Below are 13,642 nucleotides of genomic sequence, written 5' to 3'. Positions count from 1 at the left end.
CCAGCCCTATTATATCATGATTCAAAAGATGAACACCTAGCATTACAGAAAGGTAGGTACTGCAAGAGGTCATCTGTTCCACCCCGCTATGGCAACCCCTACGCAAACGCTCAGCATCCTGTCCCCTGCAGGCAATAAGTGCACAGGTCCCCTGCATGCATGCTTGTGGAGGCTGACTGGGTGACATCCCTGATCCAGAGGTTGTCATTACTGTCTTCCTTTTCATTCAGGCCATACCATAGTCACTGCAGTCCAGTCCACTCTGTTATAAAGGCAACCCCTGCATGATGCTGTTTCGCTTAGCGCTATTTTGCAATAACACTCGTTTTACATTCATGCCTGGTTCCACTTAGTGCTCAGCAAGTTTCATTATAAAACACTCATGGGCATCGAGCAGGGAGCGTGCACTAGCGTCACAGTGCATCAGCAGCATGCAGTCTCATTGTGCGATTTAGCCTGCCTGTGCCTGGGCCAGGCGCAGCAGGGCTATGACTCACGCTACGATTTGCACTGGGAGAGCCCTGGACACCACGCCTTGATCCCGCCGCCCAGAGTGACCGCAACTGTGGCTGCGACTGCCACCCTTGCCCGCCGCCCGGCATGGAGGGGACAACAGCACTGCCTTCACCGCCTGGGCCCAGGTGGGCAGCAATGACATGGCACCAGCCAAACTGGTCCAGAGCTACCAGGTGCTCATGGTGCTGCTGCTGGGCACCCTGGTAATGAAATATATTTATTTACATTAATTCTTATGGGGAAATGGGTTTTGCTTAATGCTTGTTTTTTTGGGAACCAATTAAGAGCACTAAATGGGGGTTGCCTGTATTTTTCTCATAGCTTGTTCTCCTCTCTTCCCAGGATGGTCTGTCTTGTAGTAGTGACATGTCCACAAAGCAGTCTTTTCCTCCAGGCTTGTTAATACCTCATGGTTTTGCCTGCTAGTGTAGCTGATCTCCAGCCTATTTTAACTGGTGTCCTTGGTGCCCACAGGAGTGCCGACTCTGGTGGGCAATGTCACGCTCTTTTCTGCAGTCGGCATAGCTCAGAGATATTTCCCTTTGTATTTTCACAGTGTGTTCATTTAGTCTTCAGAAGGTAAATTCGCCAGGATAAATCCAAACTGACTACTGCTAATATGCAAATCACTACAGTTTTGGACTCTCATACCCTGGGCTGTGGACAGCACTTTGAGAGTACGGCTCAGACTTATGGTTCCTTACCGTCCATGCATTTGGGGCTGTGCTTAAGAAAAGTGGTGGTTAATTATGTCTCAAATTCCTTCTGCCCTGAAGGATCTCCAAGTGCCTTGCAGACTATCTGGGTAGGAATCAGTTCACCTGGAGCTGAAGCGCTGCTATTTCAGTAATACTGACATGCCAGATGATTGTTGCGTATGACTATTGCTTTGCGTTAGAAAACTGCAGCAGAGCAACAACCTGCTCAGCTGAGAGAGGCTCCCTTTAGTGCCACACGGTGCCTGTGGATCAGGATGTGGTCAGCCTCAGTTCTGTTCCCATTTATTTTTTGCCTCCTTTCTCCTGTAGCTTATTACCCAGGCAGATGACATAGAGTTGAAGATCTTGGCTGCCGACACAGAAAGTTCTCAGAAAATTTTGATTTGGGGGAAGGTCGGATTTGTTGGTTTGTCTAATTCAAGGGAGAGAGAGAGGAAAACAGCCCTTTTCTAGGTCATCCCAAATGCAAGGAGAAATGATGAAGCGGGACAGATCAAGAACTTAGCTCTGCTCTTCCTGCTGCTGCACAGAACTGATTGGCAGGGAAGCCTTTTCCTGAAAGCACCAAGGATAGGCGGCCTGTGAAATACTTTCCACAGACTGATACTTAGCACCTCTCCCTGTGATCCCCAACTGCTTCGCAAACATGAATTCATTCTGATAACATCCCTGTGAGGCAGGGACCTACAAGGCTAAAACTGGCTTCTTTGGAGAGGTTTTTTTTTAATACCAATTAAATTCTATTTTCTCTCATTTTTTTTGTTTTCTTTGTTTAGCAGCAGTGCTTAATCCTGTAGAAAACACAGACAAATATTGACCCTTATCTATCTACCTCTTTGTCTATTTTTTTTTAAACCGCCTGGATTAAGTAACTGGCGATGCATTCACAGAAGAAAACTCACAATCACTAGAAATGGGTGGACAAGTCTTTAAAAAACGAGGTAAAAAATGAGGTAAACAGTTTCAGCAAGCCACAAACTTTTTTAACTTTCTAGAAGGAATTTTCTATGAACATTTCTTAAATGTTTAGTTAAGTCTTTTCTTGTTCGTTCTAGCCCACAGTACTTTATTTTCACTGAAGAGATCTTGCACTGTCTGCTCCTAGCTGGTAGGAGAATTTCTAAAACAGACATTGCACAAACCGGTTTGACCCAAATCAGTTAATTCTGATATGACATTCAACCAGGTTTATCTCAAACTGGTTTCAGCCATTTTCAAACTGGTTTATGTGCACTAGGTTTAAACTAGTTTCTGATCACTTAAACCGGTTTATGTGTAATGTCTGTCCCCAGCCCATAAGGAAGCCAGGTTTTTTGGTATCTGGATGTTGTGAGAGCCAGAAGAGTTGCAAGCATCCCAGGCTGATAGTGCTAGGGATGATTACTGTAATGTGTGGTAGTGCAGTAGCATCTAGGATGGCAGTGGCAGAGTGGTTAAAATGTTAGATTATGGGGCTAATTCCCTGAGTTTGAGTCTTGCTTTCAGCATGTGCTGACGGTCATCTCCAGTAAACCCCGCTGTAAATAGGCACCTGACCATCTGAGTGGAAAACCAAAAGCAGCAGGATGGGATGCGGGCTACATTCTCCCCTTTGGCTGTGGACAAAGGCATACCTTAACTAGGATAGCCCCATGAGTCCCTTAGGCTTGGGATAGACCCTGGACTTCAAGTAGAACTCAAAGACCCACATTAATGGATCAGAGTCTCTTTTTTTGCCACGTGCTGTATGTACATACAATATAAATATCATTCTTGCACCAGTGATCTTTCAGTCCAACTAACTGCAGTGCTGATACAAACTGGCGCCTTTCCCACCATGTTCAGAACAGCACCAGTTTAAGTCAGGGCCAAACTTGGTTGGATGGATTATTAATGATTTCAGTTCTGCTCTGTTTCTAGTACAGAAGGGACCAAACCTTACTCCCAGTTGACCTGAATGACGCCCTAGAATGTGACCCGTAGGACCAGATTCTTTAGCACCCTGCTGTACCTTAGATCAGTATTTAAACCTGTGCACAGAGGGTTTAAAATGCCCCCACATTAGGATTCACCATTGGTATGAGCTATTTGTCACATGTGTGACTCACCAGACAGGATCCAGGGCCATGTGGGATCAGTCCTATAGTCCTGATAATTCTCCTGGGTGCATGTCAACTCCTAGGACTTTCCATTGCAGGCAGAAACGGTCCCAGCACCACTGACTTCAACTGAGCAAGAGCAATTAATCCAAGTTCCACACCTGGCTCTGAGCCTTTGACTTTCCTCCTCTGCTATAATTCCATTCCTGGAAACAGTTATATTTTCAAAGGTAGCCAGATCTGACCCTCAGTTTCCATTAAAATGAATGGGAACTGGGTGGTGTTGCAAATGTAAAACTAGCTTCCCAATGCACTTAGAAATTTTGGAGAAACCACAAAACCTGGGGCTGGTTTCCATTTTTCCTTTCAAGACTACATTTTGATGAAAAATACTGTTTGTCAGAAATGGAAATTTTCATCTACAAAAATCTTTTTTCAACTGAATTTTTAATGGCAGTAAGCAAGCTGAAAAAGAAAGTATTTCATAGCATCCTAGAAGCAGACCTTTTTTTTTTTTTTTTTTAACCAAAGACAAACTTTTTCCTTACCAAAAGCAGAATTTAAAGAGATAAAATGTTTGTAGGCCCTGAGCATGTTTGGCTGGAAATTCAGACGAACACAAAACTAACCCCACCAACTCTTTCGCCCTTTTTTGGGTGAAAAATAGGCATTTTTCCACCAGCCTATTCCAAAGCTCCTTACAAACACCTCCTGAAGGGCAGTGGTGTTTAGGGAAGCAGATCACATGGCATTATAAGGCTTCCAAAGAAGAATGCAATCTGCTTATTCCTAGGGTTTTGTTATTCATCCCAGGCAGGTAGTTTTCATTTGGAGCGTTTTCTTGAGAACAAGCCAGTGCAGCGAGTCTCTGTAGTCCTTTTGTTACTCAGAGTTCTAATCCCCATCATTTAAGTAGACAGCAGGTGAGACAAGATCTTCCTTAGGCAATACAGATTTTAAACTAGTGCCAGCTTCCCATTGTAGGAGAATGGCAGCCGTCAATGTAGCAGCAATCTGCTGTTTACCCCAGAGCCAGAACTGTTGTGACATGCCATTTCTGAAACCCAGCAACTGCCAAAACACCTGAACTTTTATGGACATAAATATCAAGCAGGCTGCCCAGGTATCGTGGCACAACGTTAGGGCCCTTCTTCTAATGATAAAATCTTGGGTTTTGGTTCTCCCCTGTGCCTGAGGTCTGCCCCGCAGCAGGTGGGATGGTGCAGTTGTCAGAGTCATTTAAGGCGCTCCGATTTGCTGCCAACCTGCCCCAGTGCTAGTTAGAGCAGCCTAAAGCAGGGGCGGGCAATTATTTTGGGCGGAGGGCCGCTTACTGAGTTTTGGCAAGCCATCAAGGGCTGCATGACAGGCAGCCCAGGGCAGATAAATATTAATTTTCTAAATTTTTTAGGGGCCCCGCGGGCTGGATAGAGTGGCTTGGCAGGCTGCATCCAGCCCGCAGGCTGCATTTTGCCCACCCCTGGCCTAAAGTCTGCTCCAACTAGCAGCATAGATATAAAGTGACTGCTATTAATTCAACAGCATAAGATTTCTTGTAGGTCAGTGGAGGCTTGCCATAGAAGAACCGAGCTCCATTTCACCTCAAGCATGCCTTTCACTCCACATCATGGTCCCTGCACTGGGGTAGGCAGAGGCGGCTGGCACCAGAGTTAGCTACACTGGCTTTCTATCCTTGTGGTAGGGAGGGGTCTCCCACCGCCGGGAAAGTCTCTGCTCTCACTTATGACCCATTCCTTAAAAAGTCATGCAAGAGAGACAAACTACCAGCTTCACCATTTATTGTGTTGCAGCAACATCATTTAGTTGCATCTAATGCCCATCAAATGCAAAAAACCCCCACAAAAAACAAAAAAAGATGTTATAAACTATTATAAGCTAAGATAAAAGGGAAAAATTATGTGCATGTACATGTACAAGCAATATATTTACTACAATTATACTGTTATGATCCTTCTCAACTGTTCAGTCTGAACTTGATGCAATTCCATAGACCAAAGATGAGTAGCATGGCTGTCCCAGCAGTGGTAACTGCATACACTGATCCTCTGCATATGTACATCCTTGCATGCTCAGCTGCGGAGATTTAGAAATCAGAATTTCACCGAAGTTGAAATCAACCAGTGTTGCCTAAAATTAGGCTCTTTAAACAAGCAAAACACTGTGTTAATGGGACCCATATGTCTTTGTTTAAAAGCCGCTTCAACAGCGAGAGCAACAGATGCAGAACCAAATGAATGTTGAAGGGAATATGGCAGAAGTTCATGTGAGGATACTCAGTGGACATCTGATTTCCACAAAATGCAAGCGAAAGCCTGCGGTAACCCTACAGCCATGTGTAGGCTAAAAGCGGAGCAGGTAGCAAGACTGGTTCAACGAAGAACTCAAATGGAACAACATGGGATAAAGGTGGTCAGGAGGCCCTGAAATGGACCTATTGGGCAGCAAAGTGCTGGCCACTAAAGCCTGTATATGGTTAGAAATGACTGGATTCTTCCATCCAGGATGAAACAGGTGGAGCCTCAAAAGGATGTGATGAAGTTGGTGCAACAGGGAAGCAGAAGAAGTCTTCGTTGCAACGGAGAACCCTGAAAGGTCACTGCTTGGCACAGGGATATTGCTCTTTTCTTCCCTAAATAATATTCCAAGGGATTTCGGGTGTCGGATGAACAGTCCTGGGAATGAAGTACACAGCTGAACTATAAAAGGGTGTCAGTACTGGTTTGTATGCACATGATCCTTTCTTTTCCAGGGCTCTCTGTTAAGTCTGCCAATTCTTTTCTTCTGTTGGGGTGATTTTGGTGATACGGGCACCTGTGCCCTATGGAGGCGGGTTGAGTCTCTGAGTACGAAAGAAGTGTAGCAGCTTTTAATATTTTGATTGATGGTCTAACCGTTCCATAACTTTGCTTTTACTGACTTTCCCCCTTATCCCAGCCCAGCTGTTCCTTCACCCCTTGCACTATGTAACAAGGTATGGTTTTGAACCAATTGCATGTAGACTATAGTATATCCACCCTTGAGGCAGGGGATCAACCTCAATCTTCAAACACAGCAAAAATGACAGCCTTCCTAGAACCAAGCTGAATTTAAACTGTATGCAGGCTGAGGGCTAAAGCCAGTGCAGAAGTCCATGAGCCAATTAACATGCAGGAGGAGTTGGGAGCAGTGATTTTTGGGCGGGATTTACAAGGCCATTGGCTGAGTTCTCCTGGCAGAGTTCTACTGTAGAGACAATACCTTTGGATTATCCTATACAGTAGGTCAGACTAGATGATCACAGTAGTCCCCTCAAGCCTTAAACCCCATGGATTGCTGTTATTTAGTTTGAGTTTGGTTTTGAAAGTTAGGCCCTTTTGTTATTTTAGCCCTCCCCATTCCAAAATGATTTTTGTGGCCTTTCAAAAAAAGGTCTTTCAAGACCTGTTTTTATAAAAGAAAGAGATTTTACATCCCAGAAGTGACCGTTCATAAGGAGCCTCATCTTATGTGAGAGCATCATGGCATTAAATTCTTTTAAGCAGAGAAGAATGAGCTGGGTTTTGAGCGGTCCAGTGTGAGACTGGGGGTGCCTGGTAACGAGGTAGATGCAAACATGCTGAGGCTGTTGTAGATGGAGATTTCCTCCTCATCTCCTGTTTGCCATGCCAGGCAGGTTGCCTTGTCCACTGAAACAAATGACCTTGAGCGGAGCTGCGGGTCAATAAAATAATTTGCTAACTGATCCATCTTCTGTAGCAAACAGATGAATCAACCTCAGCTCCCTGGGCTGTTTCAGGTATGGATGTGAGAACCGTGGAGTTAAAATAATGTGTGCATATACATCCATCTCCATGCAATAAAAAGATGGCACTGAGCAAACGAGTTTGTGTCTTTCAGCAAAGAAAATCATTGATGCGGTTTTGATACAGGGTCCTTCCAAGCTGGGTAGTGCTTCCTGGGATCATATCTCCTGATGCTTTTCCTGCTTGGTCTCCCTCTCTCTGCAGTTTATGCTCTGTCCCTCTTTCCCCAGCCTCAGCTTTGCTGTCCCATGGCCCTTCCTCCTTTTCCTTTCTCTGTTGCCCTGTTGTCTTTCAAGCCTCCTCCCTTTCATCAGCTACCAGATCTCATGTTTTACCTTGTTTTATTTAGGATGCATTCTGGCCCTGACTTTGCTATGGCCTAGCTGCCTGCCTTAAGTATTCATGCCTCCGCACCCACCTTTCTCAAGTCCTAAGTCTCTGTTCTAAGAGCAATGATGAAAAGATTCCCCATGGACCAGCTACAAACCCCTACCCTGTCCCACATGCCAGTCTAAAGCTAGGGCCTGAGACACACAACATCTTAGACATGTCTTTTGAAGACTGGGTGCCAACTCTAAAATATACACATTGGATGAAACCCGCGTCCATTGATCCTCAGATATTAAGTGGAGCCAGGATTGCCCCTTGTGGGCTTGCTCTTTGTTCTGATGACACTGGCTCTTGGACACAGGCTACATGACACTGCTGCTGAAGTTGAGCAAAATTTTGTGTCTGGTTTCAATGAGCTTTTTCCTGGGGCCCAATCCAGTGCAAATCAAGGCAAGGACTCCCAGTCCTGTTGACTTCAGTGAGAGATTTGTTGGACCCCAGGAAGTAGTACTCTCTGCTGAGAGTCCTTTGGCTCCCAAACAGACACCCATGCCTGTGCTAAGTCACAGGAAAATAACTCTCAGCCCTAAAAGGTGGGGTTGGAGAGGTGCAGGACAGAGGTGCATGCAAAATGCTCATCTTTTTTTACAGAAATTCCTTATTTTACTAGTCAAGCACATAGCAAAGCACTAAAAGCAATTAGGAACTGGCCACTTACAACATGAGGCCACAGTGTCCTTTAACAACTGACAGGGAGAAGGAGGCAGGGGGAGAAAATGGGTCCAAATTTTGGGCGAGGAATTTTAAACCAACTAGTGTTTCTGAGACTTAAAGTTCGGGCATGTGCCTGCACTGCATTTGTTTCACAGTGCTGCAAACTCGGGCACTCAGAGGTACGGGAGCAGAAAGGCCCTGAGGCAGCCTGTGCTCAGTGAGCCCCTAATCGGGGCGAGGTGATTAATGTCCTTCTGCTCCCGTGCTTCTCTGCTCTGTTCTTTTGTCTGTTCCCCATAGCTCTGTGATGCTGCCTCTGCAGGTTCCAGGCAGGTGTATGAGAAGCAAATTGGCTTTTCAAGTTGCAAGTTGATAGGGAGCAGTGGCAGAGCAGGCTAAGCAGGGAAAGAGTGGGGTGACAGCCAGGGCTAAAACCAGTGGATTTGGACCTCAACCTGAAATAGAAGCTACACCTGAAAAGACTTCCTAGTGAGGGCAAGACTTCTTGTTATGCGGCTCAGCCCATCCTCTAACACTTCACTCCATACTGGAAACCAACTCCTTTCTGAAAACGCTATGGCAGGTCATTAATGGCACACAGCTGTCACTGCAAAGTGATGGCTTGGGATGTCAAATGAAAGAGAATCTTGTGTCCGGTTGGAGGCACTGGGTATAATTAACTACAGAATTGGCAGGGGTACCCATGTGAAACTTCCCATGGGGAACATGTGGTCACAGGATGACCCTAAATACTCTGGACCCCACTTTTCCCCATATCCCACTCCCTCAAAAAAATCCAGGCAGCCTCAGTAATCTCATCACCATGCTGAGAATTGGGATCAAAACTTGATCCCAAGCAAGAACCTTCCATGCTGAATTACGTATACCAAGTCTTATCACTTCTGACATTTCATAAAGGTTTCCCATCCAAGTGTTGTTCTGGATTGAATCTGCTTAGTTTGGGAGCTCAGGCAGTATCCCCAGACAGGTTCAGGAGGTTTTAGAATAGCTTTAGGAGTCCCAAACCTGAAACTTAGCTTCTAAGCCAGTGCTTGCCGCTTGCAGTTTTTTCCAGGGCTGCAAATGCCCTTCCTTTTGTGTTTCATTCTCTTGGCATCTGGGATTATTTCACTGCTACGCCCTCCCTGAAGAGTTGGCAGCAGGAAAACAAGGTTAGGGTTGGAGGGTTTGAATAGCTTTCATTAGCTATTGCAGACAGATGTGGGTAAACAGAGCAGCATGATGTACATGCTACCTGTGGTTCTGGACTGATGCAAAGAAAGTGGTCTGGGAGAAGGAGAGCGCCTGGGCCCAGAACTGCTTGATCATCCCCCGGGCAGCTCAAAAGCTACCCACAAAATTGCCCCTTGGTATCTGTTACTGAGCCAGATGCTGCCAGTGGGAAAAATAATTTCTGCATCTGGCTCTGTCAATTGTACAAGGGGAGGGTGAAGAATAGTATGGTAACTGGGAATTAATGGCATCCACCACCACAGAGGACTTGGTGCAGGGAGGCTGCTGCAGCTGGGGGAGTGGGCTGCTTTGTTAGAAATGCACAGGGCATCAGCTGGGCCCACTGAGGTAGACCCGGCTTTCTCGCTTTCCTTCTTGGTTGTGAATCATTTTGCACATAGCAATTTCCCCTAAGTGCCCTGGCCCAGCAAGCTCGGTGATCAAAGGCTCTATGTTCATTATACCTCCAGAGGGTTTGTTTAAAAAGCACAGAGCCCAGGAAGACAGTGTGCTATCAAGCAGGCACCAGAGATGGAGCACCTGCTTTTCGCTGCCCCTGCTTTTCCTTTTTTCTTTAAATTGTAAAACTACTGGTGCAAAGCAAGGGAGAGTGTAGGTGTTTCCCCATCATTCTCTTGTACCCCTTTGCAAGGCAGTGGGTGATAGCACTGAACTGGTACAGAAATTCCTTATTTTAGTAGTCAACCACATAGCAAAGCACTAAAGGCACTTAGGAACTGGCCACTTACAACATGAGGCCACAGTGTCCTTTAACAACTGACAGGGAGAAAGAGGTAGGGGGAGAAAATGGGTCCAGATTTTGAGAGAGGAATTTTAAACCACCCAGTGTTTCTGAGACTTAAAGTTTGGGTGTGCGTCTGCACTGCTTTTGTTTCACAGTGCTGCAAACTCGGGCACTCAAGAGCTCTGCTGAGAATAGATCAGCGAAACTTTGCAAATCCTTGCATTTTTCTGTGCCTTGGTTTCACCATTGCGGATGACATTTGTCTAATTTGTAAAGCATCTTGAGTGCCAGGACAAGCTTGGAGGAGATGATGTCCAGGGAGCATAGCGATGTAATTCCTCGAAGCCAGGTTACTGTGATCACTGATCAGCCCTGTTTTGCAGCGGAGGAAAAATGCCTGAAGGTTAAGGCTGCAAAATCAGTGCCAACGATGCATGTTTTCCTTTGAGAGCCAGAAACTGCATCTTGGAGTCCTGTCCCTAAGCTCAGTTCTCCATTCAATATACTCCCCTCCCCTCCCAGGGCTTGGAACAAAACTCAGGATTCCCCCTTCTTCGATCTCTAGTTGTTCTCAAATCTGTTTCCTCATGTTTACAGTAATTACAACTATAACAAAGAGTCATTTACAGTGTTGACATGATCCAACTTGGATTGCATTTCATGTAGCAATCTTCTGTCCCCCTGATAAAAGCTTAATTTGGCACTCCAGACCCCCACGAGTGGGTAAATTATCTAGATTTACTATTATCCAACTGGCTCCTCATCTGATAATTTTAACAAAGTTAGGCACAGATGAGCGGTACCAGATAATAAGAGTTAGTCAATGGGACTGAGCTGCAGTGCTCATTACCGAGAAGGTGAAAGGTTAAAGCACTCTCCTGTCAAGAAGGTTAATAAACTAACCACATACACTGCCATAGATGTCTGGCAGCATGAGGGAGCAGAGGAAACTACTCAAACAGAATATAGCCGGAGGCTGTGCCACCACAAGCACATTGTGCTGCTTTAACTAGGGAATCCCCACGGTGTGGGGACTGCAATACTGGTATAAAGGTGTTTGTAATGATAGAATAGCTATTTCTGTTGGGAAGCCGGCATGACTATACCAAACTAAGGTGCCCTTATACTGGTCTAGGTGCCTAAACTGGAAGTTGTGCCAATTTAACTGTTTCAGAAGAAAATCATACCCTTCGTTGAAATGAATTAAACTAGTAAAAAACCTGAGTGTAGACAAGTGATTGTATGGCACCTTCCAAAGACCTGACGTGGAGAAGGATAACAGTACAGACAACCACAGTCATGGTTCAGAATCCTATTGTGCCAGGTGTTGTACAAGTGAAGAACAAAGAACAAGATGCTTCAAAGTGTATATCTGTTGCATTGAAGGACAGGAAACCAGTACTGCACAGTAGGTGTGATGCACCTCCTCTGTGTTCACACAAATCCTTGGACACTGAGATCTGTTAAATGAAGCAAGCACCTTGACCAGAGCCCTGAGAATATCGACAGGTGTATCCGGTAGGTTTGCTCCAGAAGGAGTACACCTTTCAAACTTGGGCCGGTTACTGAAGCTCTTATTCAAGCAGAGGGCAGCCCACATTTTGTCAGTGGAATTGGACTATTTTTCCAATGCTTGATTACATTTCCAGCCTACCCCTCACTGTAGTATCCGGGCTCCAGCTGTAGCAGGGGTGGGCAAAATGCGACCTGTCGGCCGGATGCAGCCCACCAGGCCATTCTGTCTGGCCGGCAGGGCCCCTAAAAAATTTAGAAAATTAATATTTATCTGCTCCTGGCTGCCTGTCATGTGGCCCTCAATGGTTTGTCAAAACTCAGTAAGTAGCCCAAAGTAATTGTCTGCTCCTCAGGTATAGGATGTAAAGGAGTAAGCATCAGGGGAGGGGAATTGTTTAACACAGGACAACCAGGACATGGCCTGCATAATGGGATGGGATTAGGAATAAATACAAGAACAGGGTATAATCTTTAGAACGGGTCCACATTTTGAGGAGAAGAAAAGAGGGTTTTTTTATTCAGGTGGCCAAATTTTTCTTTTCTTTTTTTTTTTTTTTTGATGAAAAATGACAAAGGTTGTAAAAGAATAAATACATCTTTCAAGAATATTCTGCAATTTTTTAAACAATGGAAAATGCTCATATCATTTTCATGTATCTGAAAGTAAGGCCCTCATAAAAGACAGCTTTCAGTAGTGGGGGATGGTTATAAAAATCGTGCAAAAATTCAAACATCAAATTGCCAAACAATCTAAAATTTGTCTGTGTGTGTGTGTGTGTGTGTGTGTGTGTGTGTGTGTGTGTGTGTGTGTGGTGGGTGTGGGTGGAAGACATGCCTGGCACATCTTCTTTTGGGGAAAGGTCCCCTACCTTTCTTTCTTCCCTCTACCCCCTGCACACAGCAGTGGCCACTATAACCAGAACCTGCATCATCTTCGCATTGATCCCCCCAGTCTGCAGCCCCTGAGACCAGTGCATCAGGAGCTCTGCCAGAGGAGGATCATTTGCTTGCAGATCACCTTGAGACAGCTTGGTGTGACTGTCGGAGGCCCTCTTGGGTCATCAGTGCTCTCACTGCAGGCGGGTGACAGCTGCTGCCTACTCTGTTAGCATGTTGTGTGCTGAAGGAAAAAAGAGCTGTCTTCCAGCAGACACCATGAGACATCGCTGTGCACCCCTCAGCTCCTTTGCACTTTGTCCACACTACCCTCCTTCCCACCCTTACACTGCGAGTGCTCCCACAGCTGCTGGGATGGCAATGGCACATGGGTCATCGCTGGCTGCAAATGCAAAGGGTTTTTATGTGTCAGAGGGTCGCTTACTGAATTTTGGCAAGCCATTGAGAGCTGCATGACAGGCAGCCAGGAGCAGATAAATATTAATTTTCTAAATTTTTGAGGGGCACCATGGGCCGGATAGAACGGCCTGGCGGGCCGCATCCGGCCTGCAGGCTGCATTTTTCCCACCCCTGCTTTAGCAACTGATAACAACCCAGATTGTGTTCCTGGAAGCAAGGACCCTATGAATGCAACTGGGGTAGAAAGGATATCCTGAGTGTAACAGGGAGAGGACAAACCTAACCCATGCAATAAGAACAGAAGAGATTGCAATGTCAGAGAGCCACAGAAGCACTTACACAACGTCTCATGTTGATTTGGGCTTCACATATTAGCATATCGGGTGCTGAGAAAATTAGGGTGACAGATGACTGAGACAAAGGACCCACTGCTTCCAGAATGACAGAAGATGACCAAAGATAACAGGCAGTGTGAGCCATGCAGTAGCCAGGAGGACAACTGCCTGGGCTGATTTCCTTCTATGAGAAGCCCATTCAGAGCTAAGCTGGTTACCCTGGCATGGCCCCATGCTGTGCCATGTAGACATTCCCAGTAAGGCTCCACACTGAACTTGCCCATGGCAAGCCACTGAGTTAGGCATGGAGGGGGCTGTTCTACAAACAGACTTCCTAGAAAACCTACCGAGTCCTCAG

The sequence above is a fragment of the Crocodylus siamensis genome, chromosome 7, assembly GCF_052110815.1.
Source record: "Crocodylus siamensis isolate JL-2025a chromosome 7, ASM5211081v1, whole genome shotgun sequence".
In the NCBI taxonomy this organism is placed as follows: Eukaryota; Metazoa; Chordata; order Crocodylia; family Crocodylidae; genus Crocodylus; species Crocodylus siamensis.
The sequence above is the reverse complement of the archived record's forward strand: the minus strand, read 5'-3'. Positions refer to the sequence as shown.